A 12,640-nucleotide genomic window follows, 5' to 3' on the forward strand; every position below is an offset into this window, starting at 1 on the left:
TTGTATAATAAGTCTTTTTCGCTGTCTTCACTCAGATTAATCGCCTCAATCCTTTCCGTTCCCTATAAGCAAGAATCAATGTTCATTAGTACTATATCCAACTAAAGTCATCGAATATCATTTGTTCATAATGCTATTGATGTGTATTAATGTGTTCAAGAGACCAGCAATGTGAAGACATGATTTTCTTTTTATGCCAATAAACTACAATTATAAAGGCTCACAAAGTGAAGGATGTCGACTTCCATTTTGAAATTTGGCCATACGCATCCGGATCTTAAAAAAAATTATGATGTAATGGCTCGTATAGAGTAAAAACTTCAACACTTGTAATCTTCTTCTTTCTGGTACTATTAGCTTCATTACCATACTAGTTGAGACATGCGTGCATGTGCGGAATTTAATCAAATTGCAATGTGCAAAATCATTAGTTTATTTGATCAATTTTAACAGAAATATATATTTTCTCTTTGTATATTTCATATCAATTTTGCGTAAGTTACTCAACTGTGCTACTTACGCGATTAGGTGAAAAAATGACATATACTCTTGTTTTTCATTGAAGTAATAACTAATTGCAAGAAACTGAATATTGTGATAATAGTTATATTAATATATTATGTACTTATTATTTTACTAGTAGTAACTTGAAATATTCTTAATTAATTATTTTCTAATCATAAATAAATTATTAGTTATATTAATAATCTCTAAAACTTATTATTTCATCATAGATTTTAGTTGAACTATATATTACAATTTGATATAATCATAATCATAAATAAATGAGTTACTCAAGTATAATAAATATAATAAACATACCGTAATAACTTTGATATATATTAAAAAAACTTAACTGTGGAAAGTGCAAAGCATTTTTAGAAACGTGAAAATTGAAGCTACTCCTTGGCTATAAGCCTACATGGAATAGCGTTTCCTTGGCCTTCCAGGAATTGCACAAAATAAAGGAATAATTGCTTCCTCGGAATAGATTGGAAATAAAATATTTATTTCTGAGAACCAAATGTGCAGTATGCTTTCACAACCAAAAAAACAAAAAAATCACTTATGCATAAGAAGTCAATAAGTAATACAGAAAACTCGTGGATTTCCACATGTCAGTTGTTCCGAACCAGAAATTTTGTTATTGTAATTCCCAATGTTGTGCAAGATTTCATGGATACTCATAGATGAACGACATAATAATTTGGGAAGGAATTAGATCTCAACACCTAAAAGGAATCCAAGAGAAGAGTAACTATATAATATATATATATTAAAAAAAAAAACACACACACACACAACAACAATAATAAAAGGAAGAAATCTTCAACAGAAGTAATCTACTCACATTAGTCATTTCCCCATGAACTTCCCTCTCAAAATATCAAGATACCCTATCCTTTGTACCGGCCAAATCTAAAAAATAAGCCCAACCATTTGTACTGGCAACAAAAGTAACAAAACCTTTCAGACGTCTATAAAGCCCAACCTTCAATATCTACGACAAAAATAATATAACCTTTCAAATGTAATAAAAATAGCCCAACTATTTAATCATAGAACAAAACTTACACCTATTACAAATTTCATTCATTATCATCGTTAAATCGCCATGGGTACCCTACATTGCTCCCTGTGCTAACGTATACAGTGAGCGATGTCAACCCACACCAATAAAAATGAGTTGTTTTATTTTATAATCTTGTTAACAAACTTTGTTTATAATCTTTCTTATAACATTGTTGGCTTTTTGTAAAGAAAGAAGTCATTTGTGGTCATGGTTAACGTGGTTCATTGGGCATGTTCGCACAATGAGCTATGTAGGATGACGCGGGGCAATATTAAGTGAGAATAGGCAGAATTGATGGCCGGTGAGTAAAAGGATGAGTTTGAAAGGTAATGTTTTTTCAATTCATATGCAAAAGGATGGGCTTCCTTTTATGATGGTACCATGGATGAAGAAAGAATTGGAGTCGTGCAAAATTACTGAAATAATTATATAAAAATGTACCTTTTTAGTTGTAATATTTAGCAATACCATTTTATTTGTATATAAAATATACATCATATTCATTTTCTTTTGGTTAGTTTAGTTTATTTAATCATGTAGTACGAAAGACATAATAAATAGACATTGGTTTTGAATTTGTTAATATTGAATTGGCTCTTGAGATTATACATCGGTCCCACGTTGAGATTGCAAATAAGTGCTAGTCTTTTTAGCAACAACTTGAGTCAAACCAAATGATGGATTAAAAGTAGGAGCGTCAAAATTATGATTAATTTCACAAATTAAAATACACTCACATACTTAATTATAAAAAATAGAAGTTTAGAGTATTTATTCTTGGACTTCTTATGTAGAAAAAGTAAAACATTTCTCTTTTTAATGGTCATTGCATACGCTTGATGTTATATCTACACATATATACACACTCATCTACATTATACATAAAAGGAATTTATGTTCCTATCTTATTCGGCAAGTTTTAAATCAGTCCTTATACTATGAGTATTGGTAAATGGGATTCCTAACGTAATATCACATAAAATGAGTATCCCTTCCATTCTCCATTATGCAATAATGACTAAAATTTCATGAGAAACGTGGGCATCGTTAGTCCTATTGTATTAATTTAAATATCTAGAGATTATAATTCTTTGACTTATATATCCTGAGTACTTATGGTTTACAGTAGCATAGTCAAGTTATTTACTGCGTATGTTGAAGACATAAATGAAGCAATCATAGAAATTCAAGATCTTTCCAATATAGAATACCCCTGTTAAGTATCTAAAAGATTTGAAAATATCTCATCCTTGGAGATAATTTCGTAATATACACTTTAAGTAAAATCTCAGATAACACTACAATACTTACTAAGAGAAAGCAACCTCCCTACTTTCTAATCTCTTCAATGAAACATTCGAGGGCAATAATAGTAGAAGGTTCTCTGTTCACTAGAGCAAGCAGAGAGTAGAGGACCAACATTACTCTAACAGTAGAACATGGACTGAGTGAGCAAAAGAAACAAAATGGTTACCTTATTGTCCTTTAGCACTTTAGAGCTTCCTTGGAGTCCCATAACCTGCTACGGTATTGAGGCTGCCGTTGGTTTTCCTTGCGAACTATTTCCCTACCAAGATCTCTCAATTGGTCATGCATTCCGAGTTTATGATCATTTCCAACTTTTATTAATGACATGAATTTCAATGCTTCAATTCCTTCCCCCGGGAAAAAGTCACAAGCCTCCCACATGTAGGATGCGATTCTCTTGTCGATGCCAATGAAAAAGCAAGCTATATCCAAAAATATTTGTTTTTGTACATCGTCTAGTGCGTTGTAGCTTATTCTTAACCTTTCTTGCACTTCCATATTAGGGATATTTTTTAACTTATTTATCGTATCTCTCCATTGTGTTTGGCTCTTTTCCACACAATAATGAACCAAAAACCTCAATGGATAAGGGAAGCCCTCCAGCGATGGATACAACTTCTTGAGTGAGGTCCTTAAATTCCCTAGGAGGAGAGTCCATTCGAAACGCATGTTTGCTAAATAGAATTAAAGATTGATCATTATCCATTTCCTTATGGTCATAAGTGTAGTCCACCCTAACTTCTTCAAGAATCCTCTTGTTTCTGGTGGTAATAATGATCCTACTTCCCGAAGCAAACCAATCACGATTACCAACCAAACACTTCAACTGAACGACGTTGTCCACGTCATCAAGAAGAACGAGGACCTTTTTACCTTTAAAATTGGTGGATATGAGTTTAGTCCCTTCATCCTCATTATGAGTTTCATTTTTTAGCTTCAATATATCATAGATTAACTGATTCTGTAAGTAATGTCTACCATTACGCTTCCACGATTCCCTTATATCAGCAATGAAGCTACGATGCTCAAATTCATTGGAGAACTTGTTGTAGATGGCTTTAGCAAGGGTAGTCTTGCCAATGCCTCCCATTCCGTGGATGCCAACAAATAGGGTGTCATCAGATTTATTACACACAAACTCCATAACCTTCTTCACATGATCATCAATTCCGACCAAATTCTCAGAAATGACCAACTCAAACTTTTTCTTCAATTCATTCAACACTTTTCGGACAATCGACTTCACCAACTTTCCTTCATACCTGTCAAACGTGACAAGAGTTGAAATATGTGGCAACAATAATATTATATTGTTTTATTTATAGAGGACACAATAAATTTGGGGATAGATTGAAAAGCTTTAAAAGTCGTTGCTGTCATACCTCCATATGTTATCATATATGCTAAGTCTAAAGTGGGAAATGATGGTGGTTGCTTCACATGGCGTGCCCCATTCCACTGTTACTCTAACATAATTTATCAAGCTAGGAAAATCTTGAGGATATCACTTATAAATTTTAAATATGGTATATAGTTTTGGATTTGAACCAAATTTTAAACTGGTTATCTATTAAAGATACTAGGGATGATGTGAACATGACTTTGAAGATTCTCTAGAGCGTTTGAATAAGCAAAAATCCAATAAGCCAGCCCAAGATGAGAGTTAACCATCAATCAATAAACAAGTCATAACTTTTGATGCAAGATGATTTCAAGTCTCGTAAAACCAATCCGAAAAGTTGTTCAGATTGTGATATTGTGAACTACTTGAATGCAATTGAAGTGATTCTTCTTGTTTGTGCAATTCTACGGGCTTGTAAGTTTCTACGAGTGTTGTGAATCTAGTATCATTCTAGATTGGTGCACTTATCAGTATTCATTGCCTCTAAGGATGATAATAGGTTGTACTTTATTTTCTTTTTGAGTATCTATGTTCGATGATTTGATCTAATATTGAGTTTATAGGGAAGTAGAAGAATACTTTTTACCCAAAATAAGAATATCGCTTCAATAGATGCATGTGCATGAGATAGAAATTACTTGTTGAAGATAGGAAATGCTTTGAAAATTATTTAAACAGACATATAATAAAAATAATCATTTTTTTAATCATCTTATATAACCAATGAAACATTTCTTTTCTAAAAATAAAATAATAGCAACCAATCAACGATATCAATGATTTAATAAATGTGACTTGGGAAGATAAAGAATTATGGCAAAGCTTGGACGCTATGATGTTATGAGCTTTAAATAAAAATTCACCAATAGGTTGTACCATTAATCTCAAATAAATATGTAATTAGAAAAGTTTGTAACAAAGATTAACGTGATGTACACTATAAACATAAAAAAAAATGGCACAATATTACAAAATCTTTGGATATAAGAGTCAAAATCCATTCAAAAAATCTTATTATTGAATGGGATCATAACAACAAAGTTTATAATTAGATTGGTCAATATCATTAAAGCAAAAAACTAAAAAAAAAAAGAATAACTTATAGAATTCATGCATCACAGGATCTTACTACCAGCAACATCTCACAATATCAATATCCATATATAAAGAACGTAAATGAAGCACGTGAGAATCAAAACAATCAGTAAATGCACATACATATCAAAAGAAAGTAGAGAATGTTTTGGTGAGAAATTTTACCCATCGGCTTCATATCCTTTCAAGGTGCTGACTTCATCAAGTGCTTTCTTCCATTTCTCCAAAGTTGTTGGGTCGAAAGAAGACCTCTCACGCAAACGATTCTCACGCTCATGAAATGCCTGTCCAAACCTCCCGGTTTGATATCGCACTTCAGCTGGTTTCACTTTGTAGAATATAGGCAACACTATTTGTCCATTATTATTCTTGCACTCCATTATTTGAACTAGCTCATCCAGACACCAACTGCTTGTACCATAATTCTTGGAGAAAATGGGGATTAGGATCTTACTGTTCGTGATGGCTGCCATAAGCTCTGGATTTGATGTCCTCGCCTTGGCAAAGCTCATCATCGTCTCTAAAAGCATTAATTCCGACATCAAGGAGCCCATTGTAGAGGTGATCAGTGAAGCCATGTCGAGTATCTGGGCCTCTAAAGCTTAAGAATACCTCATAACAGTTTCCAGCCGACACCGTTGAAGAACTAGATGCATTATTGTTAGTTTCTGTCGGAGACGAACTAGATCCAATGAAATTAATTTCTGTCAGCACAGTCATCGAACCAGATGCACCAGTATCAACATCCTCTGCATTTCTACTCGCATTAATTTTCCTCTTCTTAATGGGACGACGCATTTCGGCCTCTGACTCTGCCATGGAGTTCAGCTTTCAAGCCCTAATGGAGAAAAAAAAACCAGAATGCCCCTCAGAAAACAGGAAATGCCTTCTTGCCTCTTCTATTGTGGTCTGTTAAATTTCAATACACATGAAGCGGTGGATTTGTTCGGAAGATGAGAAGTGTAGAGAGACTTATGACAAGACTGTGGCATGGGTTTGTGGAAGAAGATGGAAAGGGTTTTGAGTTTGGGGTTGGGGGGGATGGAGATTCGTCTGGTTCAATATTTTCCGAACGAGTGCTCGGAACAGATGAAAATATCAAAGCGTCAGGAGAAGTGAAGAGTCCCCTGCTTAGTCCATTGCTTGCACCATTGAACTGTCCTTTTCTTTTGTTCATTTATTTTCCATAAGAGAAGGTATTTTTGTTAATTATATTTCAGCTCTTGATTCCACTTAGGAATTTTTTTTTTTAACGTAATCCCATATGGAATTTAGCCTCCTTACTTTGAGCCTTTTAAGTATTGTACTGTCAAACAGATAAACTTCATTTTAATGCTGAAATGTTGTATTATAACAGTCACTTATTCTAAAAAATTATGTTATTTATGTGTGTCGATGATCATAATATTATCAAATTGTTATATATATATTTATTTATTTATTTTGTACCCGAGCGTAATGAGAAGAATGTCTTTTTGGCTCTGGTTCAGCCTTAATTTCTCCTTCTTTTTTGTTGAACCTTAATTTCTTCTTCAAATCTCATAAATAAATAAAAATGCCTTTTATCTTATGCTTCTCTTTATCATACATATATTTCTTTATTGTTTTGATTTATCTAATCCAATCGGTTGGCATGCACCAATAAAATTCACGCATTGCCTTCGTGTGGTGGAAGTTTCAATGCAGTGGAGAATCCAAGGCAATCCTACCTGGGAAGAAGATAACATGTGAGCAAGTTTCGGTGCACAGGAATGAAAAAAATAAAACCAAAAATAAAAGAGAATTGCTATTATGATACTGTAAATTAGAATGCACAATTTCAAGTCCATCCATCCAGAATTTGAGAAAGAACTAATTCCTAATTTTTGAACTAGGGACCGCAGCCGGTCCAATCCAATAAAATGGGTCACAAAAACGAAACCTCACGGCTAGCCTTAGATATGGGAAGAAGAGAAAATAGATGAGGCCTACTACCTAAATCTTATTTCTTTTTGTGAAAAAATAATACTTTTGGCATGAATGCAAGCCCCGCAATCAGAACCTTTTTCCTTCGTCCTAGAACATTAACGAACTATGAAAGACGCGTGTAGGTATTTTTATGGCATTGGATAACAGTTTTACATCATCTCATTCATTTAGATCATAATATTAGGTAAGGATATAGTGAATTTTTTTAGGATTGAATCCAAAGTTGAAGATTTCTTTTTAGATAAAAAATTTTGGGGTAGAATTAAAATTGGATTTAAAATTTGAGAGTCTTATATAAAAAAAGGAGTGAAAACTAGGTCTTTATATAAAAGAGGTAAGGTAATTAGATAGCATTTAATTTTCTTTCCGTCCTTTTGCCCCGTGGCTGGGTCCCACCAGTCCTTGCTTAACTTAAGACTGCCCTCATCTTTACCAAGTTTTTCTGTCCATTTCTTATTTTAAATGGGTGGCTGAGTCTATCACTCTTTTCTCTATATAATTATCAAATTAAAAATTAATTTTTTTAGATATCAACTTATTGATTTCATTTAGTCAAATTTATTAATTTCATAATTTCTTAATTAATCCAAAGCCAAATTAATAAATCAATATTTACAATTTTAAGGGGCAAATTTTTTTTTTTTTTTTGGTTTAGTTTAGCGATTGCTTTAATATTTTGCCCATCTTCTTGACTTGGTCAAAAAGTGGGCTTTCAGAAAAAGGGCAAAGAAGAGATATAAAAAGGAAAAGAGGGGGCACGCACCAACGACAGAAACGAAAAGAAAGGGAAAAGACAGAGAGAGAAAGAGAGAGAATTGTTTGGGCACGCGCGAGGTCTTTTCATTCTTTTCATTTCTCCTCCTCCACGAGAACCTGCCTCCTCTGTCCTTCTTTTTCTTTCTTTACTTTTGTCGACCACTTCCCAGTTTGTCTTTATTGAAGTTCTCTCTTTTGCAGGCCATAGCCTGCTCTCTGTATTTCTCTTTCTTTTCTTTTTTTATTTTACTTTTGGAAAAAGTATTTCTCTTTCTTAGCCGTGAAGAAAAATCCCCGTCCCACCCCGAGAATCCGCTGCTATTTTTTTTTTTCTGCCCAGATTTTCTCCTCTTCTTTGGCCGTAAATTCCGGTCCCGACTGCCGAGATTTCTCTCATGTCGAGATTCCTCGTCCTTGAGGTTCTTGCCTTTGAAACTAAATATAAAGTTTGAAAATTTTTAAGGCAAAAAAATTGGGGACTGATTTAGCATTGATTCTAAAATTAAGGGTTTTCTAAGATAAAGAAAAAGTTCGGGATAAAATTAAGACGGAATCTAAAATTTGAGGGGTTTTAAGAGATAAAGGGAAAAGGGAGAGCATGCATCAGGAGAGAAACGAAAAGAAAGGGAAAAGAAGAAAAAAATGAGATGAAAAGAGAGTGGGTTCTGCGTGTAGATCTCCCCGTAGATTTACTTCCATTTGCAGTGCCCGGTAAAAGTTAAAGCTATTTGATCGTCTAATTGGGATAATTTTCGAAATTAGAGTACAAATTCAAAAATTATATGAAATTTATATTGCGAAATTCGATTTTGAATTTGTTAAACCGTGAAAGTAAGGTGTTGTGAACCTATGACGTTAAACGGGAGTTGATTGAAGTAACATTTTAATAGAAAAGGTCTTGTAAAATTTTGATACCCATATAACAATGGATTTGTTGGGTTCATGTAAAGTGGAGAGAGACTTGGGATGAGTCTTCCTTAAACCTAGGCCACTACTTGCACAGTTGAAGTGTTGAGTTATCCTCGACCAGAAATGGTATTTTTATTGAATATTTTTAAGCTCTTGATCCCATTTAGAAATTTAATTCCTCACACTTTAAGCATGTGAAATATTATATTGTTGAACTGATAAATTTCATTTCAAGGGTTAACACGTGTCAAAGATCATAAAAAATTATCAACATGCTATATATATTTATTTTGTGTCTAAGCACAATGAGAATAATTTCCTTTTCGCTCTAATTTTGCCTTAATTTCTTCTTCAAATCTCATAAATTAATCAAAATGCCATTTAGTTTTGTTCTTACTTTATTATGTATATATATTTCTTTATTGGTTTGATTTATCTAATTAATCAGTTGGCTCACGCCAATAATTCAAACTTGTATGAATTAGTAATTCGTTGACCCAGACCACCGACCATGCATTTATAGTCATTGCCTTCATGTGGGAGGAAATGCATTTATAGTCATTGCCTTCATGTGGGGGGAAATTTCAGTGGACAGGAGAATCCAAGGCGATCCTCCTCAAGAAGAAAATAACATGTGAGAAAGTTTCGATGCAAAAGCAATGAATTTACTCCTACAAATTAGAGAAAAATGCCCTTTTGATACCATTCTTTTTATTTTTAAAAATATTTTTGCAGGCTCTAAATTCGTTTTAACCTAAATCACTATCATGCAATGGGATGATTACACGAATGCTAATTCATTATTAAATAATCATATAAATTGCACTAAAAGAAATAAACGCGCAAAGCAATCAATTATTTTATTTTTTTGGGTATTTTCCAAGACAAGTAATCTCCAAATAAGCATTATATCTAAACCACTCAAGATATTCATCAAATGAAAAAATAAAATAATTGAAAAAATAATCTATTATCTTACGAATTAAATTAACGATTATTTTAACCCTAAACATTACAATACGTAAGAAAGTTCAAAATAATTAAAAATTTAATCCGAAATCTTATGAATTAAATTAATAATTATAATAATTTAAAAGTTAAAATACAAAAAAATCAATATAATTAAAAAAAAATCAATATAATTAAAAAAAGATGATTTTTGGGTAACAATACCCCACGGATAATGCCTAAAATATTCATATAATCAACATTCCCAATGTTCCAATTTAAGCCATAATAACGAAACTTGATTTAAGAAAATTACCTTGATTGGATTTTTATTTTTCTAAACGGACCGGCGCCTGGATTCGCAAATTTACGTGGGGGTTGGGCTGTGGCGGGCAGAGCAGCAGCAGGCCGGCGTCGGGTCGATGAACTCAAGACGACGAGGGCTTTGCAGCGGACTCACCGGCACGGTAGGAGCAGCAAGTGTGCCGCGATGAAGGGACGCGACTTGGCTCGGTCTGGACAACGAGATCAGCAGCTCGTCGTCTCAATCCAAGGAGTGGCAACTGGATCGGTAGAGATCAGCAAAGGTACAGAGACTCGGGCCAGCAGCAACGTCGTCACCGGGACAGGGAAAGCAGCCGAGTTGGTCGCAGCTCGCTTGCTGCCCAGGGAGTGGAGCGACGGCTTTATGGTGCAGCGACGAGCGAGCGGAGACGTTGCGACGGGCGGGTCGGAGACGTGGGTTGCTGCAGGAGGACCAGCAGCAGGTCGAACGGAGGCGCGACTCGTCGTGAGCCCGGGAGTGGCGGTAGGTCGTCGGCGTCGGGCGGAGACGCGGGTTGCTGCGACGGTCGCTGCAGGTTGCTGGCGTCGACGGGAGGGAAAAGGCGCGGCAGCGGGCGGCCAGAGGCGCGGGCGTCGGGCGCTGCAGGTCGCGGTGGTGCTCGCGGGCGTTCGGAGCTCCGGTGGCAACGGGCGGCTGCAGAGGTGGGCAGGTCGCCGGAAGGAGGGAGTCGGCGGCGGGTTGCTGCAGCGTCGGCGTTCGCAGATCGCCGGAAGGAGGGAGTCAGCGGCAGCAGGCGTCGGTGACGGGCAGGGCGCGGCGACAGAGGCTCGTAGCTCTGGCGATGGGCGGAGGGGCGGCAGCAGTCGGGCGGAGGGCGGCAACTGTCGTGGGCGGAGGGGCGGAAGCAGGTGGGCGGAAAGAAGATGTCGTGGGCGAAGCCAAAAATTTTTTCTCTTGCTGCCCTGTCCTTTCTTTTCTTCTGAAGCTTGTCAGAAGAAAAGAAAGTGACTAATTGTTTTGGCTTCTTCCCCCCTTTAGTGAACGAGAGAGAGATTTCTTACTTTTTTTTTTTTTTTTTTTTTTTTTTTTGGCGAATTGTCTTCCTCTCTTTTCACGAATTGTACCACCTTCATCCGTGCGGATCAACCCCTTTTATAGGCAACGAAATAGGGCATTGGAAGAAGCAAAATTTCTTTCTTTTTTTTGATCGCATTTCGCACGGCCAAGACGCAATCTCCACGATTTTATTTTATTTCCTTTCCATGCCCATCGACAATTGCAAGATTTGGTACCAAAGGTTAACACCAAATATATATCCCACCTGAAATATTCCCTCAAAATCTTTCAATTTTCTACGAAATATATCTCTTAGTGTGTATATCACTTGAATATTGAAAGATTTACTGAATATATCAAATCGCAATTCCTTATAAGAAAATAATGATACATCTAAAATTATGTGCTATGCAATTATTATTATTTTTTTTTTTTATGGCTTAAAAATTAATCTCTAATTTTTTTATAAATAAATAATTGAGTCGCCAAAATTTAGATGTCAACAAATAAAAATTAGTATGAAGGTAAATAATTCTCTAACCCTTACTCCATGTCTTTTAAGGTGGAGATCACTTTGAACACACCAAATGTCCCGTGTATTTTGTCTTTCCTTTTGTCAAATTTCTTTTTCCAATAGACTATTCAACTCCGTGACAACTCTTTCTAGTTCCTTTGCACATTTCTTTCTTCTCCAAATCCTTGATCTTTCCCTTGCTGTCACTGCTTGCCTCACGTGCTTGTGACATGGATTCGTAGAAGAAAATGAAAACATATAAAGCGTCGGGATTATGAAGAGGGCACACTGAGTCCACCACCTGCACCATCGAACTTTCCTCTTTCTTTTGTTAATTTATTTTTCATCAGAAAAATGTGTTTTTCATTAAATATATTTAAGCTCTTAAGTACACTAAGAAATTTACCCCTCTTACTTTGACCTGATATATATTATATAGTCAAACCAATAAAATTCATTTTAGTATTGAAATGTTGTATTATTAACAATAACTTATTATCAACATGTGTTGAGGATCATAAAAAATTATCAACATGTATAAATGTGTGTGTGTGTGTGTGTGTGTGTGTATTCATTCAATACCATAACACAATGAGAAAAATTTATTTTTTTGCTCCCGTTTAAATTTCCCCTTCAAATTTCATAAATAAGTAAAAATGCCTTTTTGCTTTATTTATATATATTGGTTTGATTTATCTAATCCAAAGTATGCGCCAATAATTCAAACTTGCTGAACTAGATATAAAATAGTAATTCATTGACAGGACCACTAAATATGCATTTATGGTCGTCGCCTTCAACTGATGGAAAAGTGAACTTTAAGGA

At 35.1% G+C, this 12,640-nt stretch overlaps 1 pseudogene; it reads right to left on the reverse strand.

Annotated features, from left to right (window-relative positions):
* Positions 1-57: 57 nt before the first annotated feature.
* On the reverse strand, positions 58-10,405 carry LOC104446524 (annotated as a pseudogene).
* Positions 10,406-12,640: the final 2,235 nt, after the last annotated feature.

The sequence above is a fragment of the Eucalyptus grandis genome, chromosome 5 (assembly GCF_016545825.1).
Source record: "Eucalyptus grandis isolate ANBG69807.140 chromosome 5, ASM1654582v1, whole genome shotgun sequence".
Classification (NCBI taxonomy): Eukaryota; Viridiplantae; Streptophyta; class Magnoliopsida; order Myrtales; family Myrtaceae; genus Eucalyptus; species Eucalyptus grandis.